This window comes from Bos indicus, chromosome 6 (genome assembly GCF_029378745.1).
Source record: "Bos indicus isolate NIAB-ARS_2022 breed Sahiwal x Tharparkar chromosome 6, NIAB-ARS_B.indTharparkar_mat_pri_1.0, whole genome shotgun sequence".
NCBI classification, from domain to species: domain Eukaryota; kingdom Metazoa; phylum Chordata; class Mammalia; order Artiodactyla; family Bovidae; genus Bos; species Bos indicus.
The window spans coordinates 85,252,807-85,266,780 of record NC_091765.1 but is presented as its reverse complement, the minus strand read 5'-3'; positions in this window follow the sequence as shown (position 1 = coordinate 85,266,780).

The following is a 13,974-nucleotide window of genomic DNA, read 5'->3' as shown; positions in this document are numbered from 1 at the left end:
ACACTGCAAAAGGAGGTAAAATTTCAAAATGTATGTGTAATCAAGTATCTTTTGGGCTTCCCTGGTGGCTCAGCTGGTAAAGAAACTGCCTGAATGCGGGACACCTGGGTTCGATCCTGGGGTTGGGAAGATCCCCTGAAAAAGGGAAGGGCTACCTACTCCAATATTCTGACTTGTAGAATTCCATGGACTGTATAGTCCATGTGGTTCAAAGACTCAGGCACTACTGAGTGACTTTCAGTCTTTTCAGTCAGCTCCATATTTTTATAAAATTGCTTAAATTTTGCAAATTTTGCACTGTGTTGAGAAATTTATATGAATATAAATTAAGAAGGAGATTTTAGTATTATGACCAGGAGCAAAAGAATACCTAGACTCATCCATCAACCAGACTTCATCTCAATGTGCTCTGTGCTATGTTGCCTCAAAAGTGTCCGACTTTTTACTACTCTATGGACTGCAGCCTGCCACGCTCCTCTGTCCATGGGATTCTCCAGGCAAGAATACTGGAGTGGGTCGCCGTGCCCTCCTCCAGGGGATCTTGCTGACCCAGAGACTGAACCCATGTCTCTTTTGTCACCTGCATTGGCAGGTGGGTTCTTTATCACTAGTGCCACCTGAGAAACCCATTTATCAAAATGGTTTCTAATAAAATGTGAAGCTTGCAAGCACCACCAGAGGGAGTCCTGCTCTCATTCCAACCACTTGCTACTCAGTGCAGAGTTGACAAGCTCTGATTCCAGGTTCCAAATGATTTTCAACTGTGCCCCTGCTCATATTCCCTTTTTTCAACTGAGTACCATATAAAATGGAGAATAGCATACTTGGTGTGTCACCTCAGACACATGGCATGGGCCACTATGAGTCCACTTAAACTGTTTGTGGAACAGAGATTAGAGACCAAAAGTCAGTCTAAAGATGGCTAGTTCCTCTCTGGTTTTAAGTGAGAAGAGGCAATAGAAATGTTAAGCCATAGTTTCCTGAATTTACTGTCTCTTCACTTGCCCATTCATTCAATAACTTATTTTTTTTAATTTTATTTTATTTGTAAACTTTACAATATTGTATTAGTTTTGCCAAATATCAAAATGAATCCACCACAGGTATACCTGTGTTCCCCATCCTGAACCCTCCTCCCTCCTCCCTCCCCATACCCTCCCTCTGGGTAGTCCCAGTGCACCAGCCCCAAGCATCCAGTATTGTGCATCGAACCTGGACTGGTGACTCATTTCATACATGATATTATACGTGTTTCAATGCCATTCTCCCAAATCTTCCCACCCTCTCCCTCTCCCACAGAGTCCATAAGACTGTTCTATACATCAGTGTCTCTTTTGCTGTCTCATACACAGGTTTATTGTTACCATCTTTCTAAATTCCATATATATGTGTTAGTATACTGTATTGGTGTTTTTCTTTCTGGCTTACTTCACTCTGTATAATAGGCTCCAGTTTCATCCACCTCATTAGAACTGATTCAAATGTATTCTTTTTAATGGCTGATTAATACTCCATTGTGTATATGTACCACAGCTTTCTTATCCATTCATCTGCTGATGGACATCTAGGTTGCTTCCATGTCCTGGTTATAAACAGTGCTGCGATGAACATTGGGGTACACGTGTCTCTTTCCCTTCTGGTTTCCTCAGTGTGTATGCCCAGCAGTGGGATTCCTGGATTATAAGGCAGTTCTATTTCCAGGTTTTTAAGGAATCTCCACACTGTTCTCCATAGTGGCTGTGCTAGTTTGCATTCCCACCAACAGTGTAAGAGGGTTCCCTTTTCTCCACACCCTCTCCAGCATTTATTGCTTGTAGACTTTTGGATTGCAGCCATTCTCACTGGTGTGAAATGGTACCTCATAGTGGTTTTGATTTGCATTTCTCTGATAATGAGTGATGTTGAGCATCTTTTCATGTGTTTGTTAGCCATCTGTATGTCTTCTTTGGAGAAATGTCTATTTAGTTCTTTGGCCCATTTTTTGATTGGGTCATTTATTTTTCTGGAGTTGAGCTGTAGGGGTTGCTTGTATATTTTTGAGATTAGTTGTTTGTCAGTTGCTTCGTTTGCTATTATTTTCTCCCATTCTGAAGGCTGCCTTTTCACCTTGCTAATAGTTTCCTTAGTTGTGCAGAAGCTTTTAATTTTAATTAGGTCCCATTTGTTTATTTTTGCCTTTATTTCCAATATTCTGGGAGGTTGGTCATAGAGGATCCTGCTGTGATGTATGTCGGAGAGTGTTTTGCCTATCTTCTCCTCTAGGAGTTTTATAGTTTCTGGTCTTACGTTTAGATCTTTAATACATTTTGAGTTTATTTTTGTGTGTGGTGTTAGAAAGTGTTCTAGTTTCATTCTTTTACAAGTGGTTGACCAGTTTTCCCAGCACGACTTGTTAAAGAAATTGTCTGTAATCCATTGTATATTCTTGCCTCCTTTGTCAACGATAAGGTGTCCATATGTGCGTGGATTTATCTCTGGGCTTTCTATTTTGTTCCATTGATCTATATTTCTGTCTTTGTGCCAGTACCATACTGTCTTGATAACTGTGGCTTTGTAGTAGAGCCTGAAGTCAGGTAGGTTGATTCCTCCAGTTCCATTCTTCTTTCTCAAGATCGCTTTGGCTATTCGAGGTTTTTTGTATTTCCATACAAATTGTGAAATTATGTGTTCTAGCTCTGTGAAGAATACTGTTGGTAGCTTGATAGGGATTGCATTGAATCTATAAATTGCTTTGGGTAGTATACTCATTTTCACTATATTGATTCTTCCAATCCATGAACATGGTCTATTTCTCCATCTATTAGTGTCCTCTTTGATTTCTTTCACCAGTGTTTTATAGTTTTCTATACATAGGTCTTTAGTTTCTTTAGGTAGATATATTCCTAAGTATTTTATTCTGTCTGTTGCAATGGTGAATGGAATTGTTTCCTTAATTTCTCTTTCTGTTTTCTCATTATTAGTGTATAGGAATGCAAGGGATTTCTGTGTGTTGATTTTATATCCTGCAACTTTACTATAGTCATTGATTAGTTCTAGTAATTTTCTGGTGGATTCTTTAGGGTTTTCTATGTAGAGGATCATGTCATCTGCAAATAGTGAGAGTTTTACTTCTTCTTTTCCAATTTGGATTCCTTTTATTTCTTTTTCTGCTCTGATTGCTGTGGCCAAAACTTCCAAAACTATGTTGAATAGTAATGGTGAAAGTGGGCACCCTTGTCTTGTTCCTGACTTTAGAGGAAACGCTTTCAATTTTTCACCATTGAGGATAATGTTTGCTGTGGGTTTGTCATATATAGCTTTTATTATGTTGAGGTATGTTCCTTCTATTCCTGCTTTCTGGAGAGTTTTTATCATAAATGGATGTTGAATTTTGTGAAAGACTTTCTCTGCATCTATTGAGATAATCATATGGTTTTTACTTTTCAATTTGTTAATGTGGTGTATTACATTGATTGATTTGCAGATATTGAAGAATCCTTGCATCCCTGGGATAAAGCCCACTTGGTCATGGTGTATGATCTTTTTAATGTGTTGTTGGGTTCTGATTGCTAGAATTTTGTTAAGGATTTTTGCATCTATGTTCTTCAGTGATATTGGCCTGTAGTTTTCTTTTTTTGTGGGATCTTTGTCAGGTTTTGGTATTAGGGTGATGGTGACCTCATGGAATGAGTTTGGAAGTTTATCTTCCTCTGCAATTTTCTGGAAGAGTTTGAGCAGGATAGGTGTTAGCTCTTCTGTAAATTTTTGGTAGAATTCAGCTGTGAAGCCGTCTGGCCCTGGGCTTTTGTTTGCTGGAAGAGTTTTGATTACAGTTTCAATTTCCGTGCTTGTGATGGGTCTGTTAAGATTTTCTATTTCTTCCTGGTCAAGTTTTGGAAAGTTGTACTTTTCTAAGAATTTGTCCATTTCTTCCACGTTGTCCATTTTATTGGCATATAATTGTTGATAGTAGTCTCTTATGATCCTTTGTATTTCTGTGTTGTCTGTTGTGATCTCTCCATTTTCATTTCTAATTTTATTGACTTGATTTTTCTCCCTTTGTTTCTTGTTGAATCTGGCTAATGGTTTGTCAATTTTATTTATCCTTTAAAAGAACCAGGTTTTGGCTTTGTTGATTTTTGCTATGGTCTCTTTTGTTTCTTTTGCATTTATTTCTGTCCTAATTTTTAAGATTTCTTTCCTTCTACTAACCCTGGAGTTCTTCATTTCTTCCTTTTCTAGTTGCTTTAGGTGTAGAGTTAGGTTATTTATTTGACTTTTTTCTTGTTTCTTGAGGTATGCCTGTATTGCTATGAACTTTCCCCTTAGGACTGCTTTTACCATGTCCCACAGGTTTTGGGTTGTTGTGTTTTCATTTTCATTCGTTTCTATGCAAATTTTGATTTCTTTTTTGATTTATTCTGTGATTTGTTGGTTATTCAGCAGCGTGTTGTTCAGCCTCCATATGTTGGAATTTTTAATAGTTTTTCTCCTGTAATTGAGATCTAATCTTATTGCATTGTGGTCAGAAAAGATGCTTGGAATGATTTCTATTTTTTGAATTTACCAAGGCTAGCTTTATGGCCCAGGATGTGATCTATCCTGGAGAAGGTTCCAAGTGCGCTTGAGAAAAAGGTGAAATTCATTGTTTTGGGATGAAATGTCCTATAGATATCAATTAGGTCTAACTGGTCTATTGTATCATTTAAAGTTTGTGTTTCCTTGTTAATTTTCTGTTTAGTTGATCTATCCATAGGTGTGAGTGGGGTATTAAAGTCTCCCACTATTATTGTGTTATTGTTAATTTCTCCTTTCATACTTGTTAGCATTTGTCTTACATATTGCGGTGATCCTGTGTTGGGTGCATATATATTTATAACTGTTATATCTTCTTCTTGGATTGATCCTTTGATCATTATGTAGTGACCATCTTTGTCTCTTTTCACAGCCTTTGTTTTAAAGTCTATTTTATCTGATGAGTATTGCTACTCCTGCTTTCTTTTGGTCCCTATTTGCATGGAAAATCTTTTTCCAGCCCTTCACTTTCAGTCTGTATGTGTCCCCTGTTTTGAGGTGGGTCTCTTGTAGACAACATATGTAGGGGTCTTATTTTTGCATCCATTCAGCCAGTCTTTGTCTTTTGGTTGTGGTATTCAACCCTTTACATTTAAGGTAATTACTGATAAGTATGATCCCGTTGCCATTAACTTTATTGTTTTGGGTTTGAACTTATGCACTGTTTTTGTGTTTCCTATCTAGAGAATATCCTTTAGTATTTGTTGGAGAGCTGGTTTGGTGGTGCTGAATTCTCTCAACTTTTGCTTGTCTGTGAAGCTTTCGATTTCTCCTTCATATTTGAATGAGATCCTTGCTGGGTACAATAATCTGGGCTGTAGGTTATTTTCTTTCACCATTTTAAGTATGTCTTGCCATTCCCTCCTGGCTTGAAGAGTTTCTATTGAAAGATCAGCTGTTATCCTTATGGGAATTCCCTTGTGTGTTATTTGTTGTTTTTCCCTTGCTGCTTTTAATATTTGTTCTTTGTGTTTGATCTTTGTTAATTTGATTAATATATGTCTTTGGGTGTTTCGTCTTGGGTTTATCCTGTTTGGGACTCTCTGGGTTTCTTGGACTTGGGTGATTATTTCCTTCCCCATTTTAGGGAAGTTTTCAACTATTATCTCCTCAAGTATTTTCTCATGGTCTTTCTTTTTGTCTTCTTCTTCTGGGACCCCTATGATTCGAATGTTGTAGCATTTAATATTGTCCTGGAGGTCTCTGAGATTGTCCTCAATTCTTTTAATTCATTTTTCTTTTATCCTCTCTGATTCATTTATTTCTACCATTCTATCTTCTAATTCACTAATCCTATCTTCTGCCTCTGTTATTCTACTATTTGTTGCCTCCAGAGTGTTTTTAATTTCATTTATTGCATTATTCATTAAATATTGACTTTTTTTTTATTTCTTCTAGGTCCTTGTTAAACCTTTCTTGCATCTTCTCAATCCTTGTCTCCAGGCTATTTATCTGTGATTCCACTTTTATTTCAAGATTTTAGATCAATTTCACTATCATTATTTGGAATTCTTTATCAGGTAGATTCCCTATCTCTTCCTCTTTGGTTTGGTTTGGTGGGCATTTATCCTGTTCCTTTATCTGCTGAGTATTCCTCTGTCTCTTCATCTTGTTTAAATTGCTGGGTTTGGGGTGTCCTTTCTGTATTCTGGCAGTTTGTGGAGTTCTCTTTATTGTGGCATTTCCTCGTTGTGTGTGGGTTTGTACAGGTGGCTTGTCAAGGTTTCCTGGTTAGGGAAGCTTGTGTCGGTGTTCTGGTGGGTGGAGCTGTATTTCTTCTCTCTGGAGTGCAATGAAATGTCCAGTAATGAGTTATGAGATGTCTATGGTTTTGGGGTGACTTTGGGCAGCCTGTATCTTGGAGCTCAGGGCTGTGTTCCTGTGTTGCTGGAGAATTTGCTTGGTATGTCTTGCCCTGGAACTTGTTGGCCCTTGTGTGGTGCTTGGTTTCAGTGTCGGTATGGAGGCGTTTGATGAGCTCCTGTCAATTAATGTTCCTTGGAGTCAGGAGTTCCCTGGAGTCAGGGTTTGGACTTAAGCCTCCTGCTTCCAGTTATCGGTCTTATTTTTACAGTAGTGTCAATACTCCTCCTTCTATACAGCACCATTGATAAAACATCTACGTTAAAGATGAAAAGTTTCTCTACTGTAAGGGTCACCCAGAGAGGTTCACAGCGTTACATGGAGAAGAGAAGAGGGAGGAGGGAGTTAGAGGTGACCCGAATGAGATGAGGTGGAATCAATAGAGGAGAGAGTGGGCTAGCCAGTAATCACTTCCTTATGTGCACTCCACACCTGGACCACTCAGAGATGTTCACGGAGTTATACAGAGAAGAGAAGAAGGAGGAAGGAGACAGAGGTGGCCAGGAGGATAAAAGGGGGGAATGAAAAGGAGGGAGACAGATCCGGCCAGTAATCAGTTCCCTAAGTGTTCTCCACTGTCTGGAACACACAGAAATTCACAGAATTGGGTAGAGTAGAGAGGGGTTAGGGAGGAGACACAGGCGACCTGGTGGAGAAAAAGGAGAGTCCAAAGGGAGAGAGAGCAGTCAAGCCATTTATCTCGCTCCCTAGTGAAAAATGGGTACTGAAGATTGGGTTCTTAAAGGTACAGAATTGGTAACAAATACATAAAAGCAAAAGTTAAAAATCTAGAGTAGAGTTTGGAATTTCAAAAATACAATGTTAAAAAAAAGAAGAAGAAAAAGAAAGAGAAAAACAAAAACAAACAAAGTTGCAAAAATTATAAAGAAAATACAGGTACAAAATTGATAACAAATACCAAAAAGCATAAATTAAAAATCTAGAGTAGAGTTTGGAATTTCATATATACAATGTTATATAAAAGAAGAAGAGAAAGAAACAGAAAAAAAAGAAAAAAAGTCACAGAAATTATAAAAAAAAAAAAAAACTATAGGTACAAAATTGATAACAAATGGCAAAAAGCTAAAGTTAAAAATCTAGAGTTTGGAATTTCAAAAATACAATGCTAAAGAAAAGAAGGAAAAAAAAAAGGTCAAAAAATTATAAAAAATGTATATATGAAGTTTGCTTTAAAAAATAGGGGTTTTTTTTTTTGCAAAGTAATAGGTTATAAAAGTGAAAATTAAGGAATAATAGAGGACTTAAAATTTTTTTTAAAAATTAAAAGAAAAAAAAAAGAAAGAATGATGGTAAAAATAGTAAAAATATATCTAGGACTTTCTCTGGTTTTGTTGTGAGTATTGTGGGTTCAGTTCATTTTTGGCTAGTTCCTTGGTCCGACATATTTCTCAAGATTTATAGGCCCCTTCCTATGTATTAGGTACTAACCACAGGGTTTTAATCTATTGCCTGTAGCTTCCAAGGTGGTTCCCTCTGTTGTAGCTTCTTCTGTTTGCTGGTCTCTTCAGTGTCTGGTTTCTGCCCTGACACAAATGGGACGGTGGTGGACACTCTTTTTTTTTTTAGGCTCACTTGTTCAGTAGCGCTGTGGGGAGGGAGGGACACTGCAAACAAATAACACTGGCGTGTGCTCGCAGTGCCTTAGCCTCACTGGGTCTGCCCCCGCTCACGGTGCATGTAGCCTCCCTGCCCACACTGCTCAGGCTCTAGGTTGCTCTGCCGGGAACCATCCGTGGCTGGCCCTGGGCTGTCTGCACCTCCCAGGTCCAAGCCACTCAGGTTCAGGCACTCGGGTGGTCCTCAGAGGCGCAGACTCCGTTGGGCCTGCGTTTTGTGTCCTTCCCAGGTCCGAGCAGCTCAGGTTGTTTGGCCAGCGCTATTGCTGCAACTTATCTCCTCCCCACGGCTTGGTTGTCTAGGTGTACAACCCGCACATCTTTTCAGGCAGATGTTGACCGTCCAGACCCCCAAGAAGTTTTAGTTAGCAAAGATGCCTGCTTACATTTTTATATATAATGTCTCTCTGGGGCTGCGATTACCCCCTTCTGGCTCTGGCTGCCTGTCACTGGAGGGGGCTGGTCTGCAGCCAGCTATCTCTGTTTAGTCCTTTGTTCCATGCGCAGGCCCAGCGGTATCTTAGGTTAGTGCTGGCTTTTCGCGTGGTAGATATCCCACAGTCTGGTTTGCTAGCCCAAATTATTTCACTCAGATAGCGCTCAGGATATTCAGGCCAGATCCTTACTCTAAGCGATGCAGCCCGTACCACGCCTCCCTGCCCAGCCCCCACTTGCTAGTGGCATGTGCAGGCGTTTGCGCTGCTTCTCTGCTGGGGGAGTTACCGTAGGGCTCACAATCTGCGGGTTTTAATTGTTTATTTATTTTTCTTCCCTGTTATGTTGCCCTCTGTGCTTCCAAGGCTCGGCACAGATTTGGCAGTGAGAAGGTTTCCTGGTGTTTGGAAACTTCTCTCTTTTTAAGACTCCCTTCCCGGGATGGAACTCCATCCCTCCCTCTTTTGTCTCTTTTTTTGTCTTTTATATTTTTTCCTACCTCCTTTCAAAGACTTGGGCTGCTTCTCTGGGTGCCTGATGTCCTCTGCTCGCATTCAGAAGTTGTTTTGTGGAATTTATTTGGCGTTTAAATGTTCTTTTGATGAATTTGTGGGGGAGAAAGGGTTCTCCCCATCCTACTCCTCCGCCATCTTAGCTCCTCCTCCCAATAACTTATTTATTTAACCATAGTTGCTGCATGCAGGATTTTTTTTTTTTTTAAGTTGTGACATGCAGGATCTTTAGTTGCAGCATGTGAACTCTTTAGTTGCTGCAGCATGTGAGATCTAGTTCCCTGACCAGGGATCAAACCCAAGCCCCTTGCTTTGGAAGTATGGAGTCTTAGCCACTGGACCACCTCACTTGCCCATTCATAATGTGACTCAATCAATCTAATTGCTTCCAAATAATCAGATAAACAATTCTAAACTTCTCAGCTAGGGTAGGAGTGGATGAGTATAAATTTGGGGGAAAAGTGGCAGAGTCAGATCTATCCTAGAAAAATATAAATAAGCCCCTTTATTTAAAATCTTCTTTAAAAATGTAAGATCAGTCTGAGTTTTCTCAAAAAAAATGGTTTTTTTTTTTTTTTGGAACTACAGGTCAGGTTCTTTCTTGATCTGAATTCCTTCCAAACAACCTACACAGAATGTTATTTTAGAATTGGCCTGGCATGTATTACATAGCAATTTGTCTTTAAAATGTATATATTCCAGTAATTTCAGATTCTCTGGGATTTTACTCTATGGATTTGGATGCATAATCAGGCTTTAGTTAGATTTATGATGTTTTACAGATTTTTTAGATGTTTATAGATGTTTACAAGGCTATGGTTTTTCCAGTGGTCATGTATGGATGTGAGAGTTGGACTGTGAAGAAAGCTGAGCTTCGAAGAACTGATGCTTTTGAACTGTGGTGTTGGAGAAGACTCTTGAGAGTCCCTTGAACTGCAAGGAGATCCAGTTAGTCCATTCTAAAGGAAATCAGTGCTGGGTGTTCTTTGGAAGGAATGATGTTAAAGCTGAAACTCCAGTACTTTGGCCACTTCATCCGAAGAGTAGACTCATTGAAAAAAACTGATGCTAGGAGGGATTGGGGGCAAGAGGAGAAGGGGACGACAGAGGATGAGACAGCTGGATGGCATCACTGACTCGATGGACGTGAGTCTGAGTGAACTCCGGGCGTTGGTGATGGACAGGGAAGCCTGGCATGCTGTGATTTATGGGGTCGCAAAGAGTCGGACACGACTGAGCGACTGAACTGAACTGATGATGTTTTATAGATTATAATTTAAGATTATATCACCTAAGAGAACATCCTGATAATTTTCACATTTTCTCTAATAATGATAAACTGACTATAATATGGATGCTCCGTCTTGTGATGATGTGAATAATAACATTATTTCTGTCATTCCTATGGGCTTCTTTATTTCTATATCACAACTACTGACTAGACCCTCAGGGACAAAACACATTAGATGCAGGTCAATGATTTCTGTCTATGATGTACTAGGAAATGGGTTTTCCCACTACTATATAATAAAATGTTAGTTATATTGCCTCTCTAAGAAGAATTAATTGTTTTCTTACTCCCAAGCCATTGGCAATATATTATTGAGTTCACAACATAGAAGGACATAAATTGCCTGAGAAATATCTTATGGGCAGGAAATATAAGCAAGTCTCTGCAATATGTACTCCAAAAAACATAACAAGGATCATAGTAAAAATAAATAAATAAACTGGCTTAGAGAATACCTAAATCAAAAAAAGCAAGCTGTTAATATAAATATTGACATTAAATTTGTTGCCAGTGAGTGCTCAAAAGGAAATGAAAAGCATATGATTAGAAACTGGATGAAAGGTAAATCTTGTTATATAGTATCAGAAAGCTTAAAGAAAGTGTGTACTATGACTACATGTAATGAAGGATTTGTAAGTGACAAGCTTGTACATCTAGCTGAGATTTCCAAACAAAGCTTCAAGATACTGACTGATTTCTTTTGCTGTTTATAGTAAAATGTGACAGTAGAGACATTAAAGTGATGAAAGAAGTGTTAAACAAAAAGTAACCTGGACTTGATGACTTGTGAAATTCAGTCTGTCCAGATTGCTAAGGAAACTAGTATTAAGAGATTGACTGTAAAACAAAACAAAAATGCTCTGAAGAAAAAGCCAAGTGTGTGGCTATCAAATTTTTTGCTAATACTTCAGAAAGATCAAAGATCAGAGTATTCAGTCACACAAAAGACTCTTTGGAGACACTGAAGGTGTGAATCACTCAAACCAGAGGGAGTGGTGGAAGTTACACTTTATCCCCATTTCCTCCTCCTTTGAAGCACAGTGTCTATAGTGTTATGCTAGATCTGTCATCATTATATTTGGGGAGCAGATAACTTGTTCCTTAGACTCAAAGGGATTATGCTCTAAAATGGGTCATATTCAGAGCTTCTCCCATACCTGACTGAGATGATATAAAGGATGAGATTTAGGATTTTGAGATCATACTGTAATGTGTTGAGACTTTTACAAACTAAAGGATGAGGTGTATATATTTTACATATGTGATGAATATGAAACTCTGGGGCCCAGAGGATAGACTGTGGTTAGCAGAATAATGACCAACAAAGACATCTAACTCCTAATCCCCAGACTGTGAAAATGCCAACACACATGGTGAATTTTAGTGAACTTTGTAGATGCTATTATAATTAAAAACTTTGAGATGAAGAGAATAGCTTGCATTATCCAGGTCTAGCCAATCTAGTCATATCCAAATTTTCTTAAAGGCAGAAAACTTTATCTAGGTTCAGAGAACCAGAAACATAGCAAGATGAGAAGAAATGAATCTGCTGATGCTGAGTTTGGAATGGAGGAAGGGGTTGGAAAGCAGGAACTAGGGGAGAAATGCACCAGGGAATGCAGGCAGCCTCCTGAATCTGAGAAAGAAAAAGAAACAGATTCTTCCCCTAAGCCTCCAGAAAGACATGCTTAGCTGTGCCAGCACCTGAAGTTTAGTCCATCAGACTTCTGATCTAAGAAGTAAATTTGTAAAGTTTAAAGCTCTGAGTGCGTAGTAAGTTGTTACACAAGTAATTTAAAAAAAAGAACTAATAAACTAATACAAAGTTAAATTCTATGATTCTGTCTTTCCCATCATGGAAGGAAAATATTTCTTTATATTAACAGGTTCTATAGAGACATGGTGATAAGAAACAGAATACCTTATAACCCAATACTCATTTTGTAAATGGATCACTGAAATGATCTTCTTGTTATAGCTCATGGACACAAATACTGAAAGCTAAAATAAAATCAATCTGAGAAATAATAATTCAACAAGAAATCATTTGATTTGCAACTCAAACACTGACTCCAAGCAGGGTTTTATCCCTGGGTCAGGAAGATTCCCTGGAGGAGGGAATGGCAAGCCACTCCAGTACTCTTGTCTGGAGAATTCCATAGACAGAGGAGCCTGGTGGGCCACAGTCCATGGGGTCACAGAGAGTTGGACATGGCTGAGTAACTAGCACTTTAAATTTCACGTTCTTTCAAGTGCTAATTACCTCTCCTCTGGAAATTTTAAGACTTTCCAGATTAGCCAGCCCCCTTTTTGTAGGGTTCTTTCATCTCATATCTACATTCTCACAACCTGCCATAAGAAATTTTCAGGAATGAAATAAGGAAATATCTCGCCAGGACTTGAAACTTTCCAAGGCTCCTCACAGCTTACAGAGCAAATATTTATATAACCACAGTAAATTTCTTCTCATACTCTGAGGAAAATGTGTTCCTTCAGGCTTTCATGATTTTTCACATTGCTCTCTAAACCTAGATTCCCCGTACATACCTTTTATACTTGACAAAACAATAGTCAGTACTCTCTGCACCAATACCACTTTGTGAATATCACTTCTTTATTCTCCCAGGGAGATTTGTTCTGTGTTCTAAAGGGACTTACAAGAGGCTTCATAACCAAAATTGTCATGACTAAAAGTAATGCCTCCATCATGGACACGGAGATCCATTTCCCTTTCCTTTTCTAGATTTTCAAATCTATATTTTTCCTTTATCTCTTTTCTCAGTGTCCAAGATATCAAAGCTTATATCACTCGCAGAATGAATGTTTTGCTTAGAACCTATATCCAAATCCTTCTTAAGAGAGATTCTCATCTAATTTCAGGTCAATAGATTATTTACATTACATGCATCTTCCCCTTCCTGCTTCTAATTTGATAGGAATTTCTGGTAAGATTTTTTTAATATCGTATATCTCAATTACAAAAGTAAGATACAAAATGAAGTTCAGAAGAAGGTACTTAGGGAAGATATTCTTTCGAAGAGTAAGTTTTGAGGAAGTGCTGAAGAAGTTAGAGGAATAGAAGGAAGGACACAAATGTTCAGAAAAGGAAATGATCATAATTCAGAAGCAATATTCTCAAAGGAAAGTGACTAAAGCTATACTAAACTGACTGAAGTTATACTCAAAGGATGCTCATGTTCATATAAAGAGGAAAAAAGGAAGGAATAACTTCACTCAAAAGAACAAAAGTGAACTAAATGAAATGGAGCTAATAAAATAGGTGTAAAAATATGCAGAAAGAAATGCTTGGAATGCTCAAATAAATCAGAATGTATCTGTGTTGACACATGCTGCTTTCTTATCTGCAAATTTCCTACATCCTAGGTAATTTCCTCTTATCCTAGAGCCAGAGCATTTACAGTGATTCTGGGATTTATTGTACACAGAAGCACAAAATCATGTATGCTTTTAAATATTTGCTTTCCAAAGCCTCTGAACTGGAGATTAGCTTGCAGAGAAATTGCTAAGGCAGACTCTTGGAAACAATCTTTAGCTCATAGTCATTGTGACCTTACCAAGTGGCAGTTATATTTTAACTACTTAATTGATTCTGTCCTGGATATAAAGGAGAGCTACCTCTGAAGTTAAGGAAGCTTATGAAGAAGGTTTGGATTTTATCAAG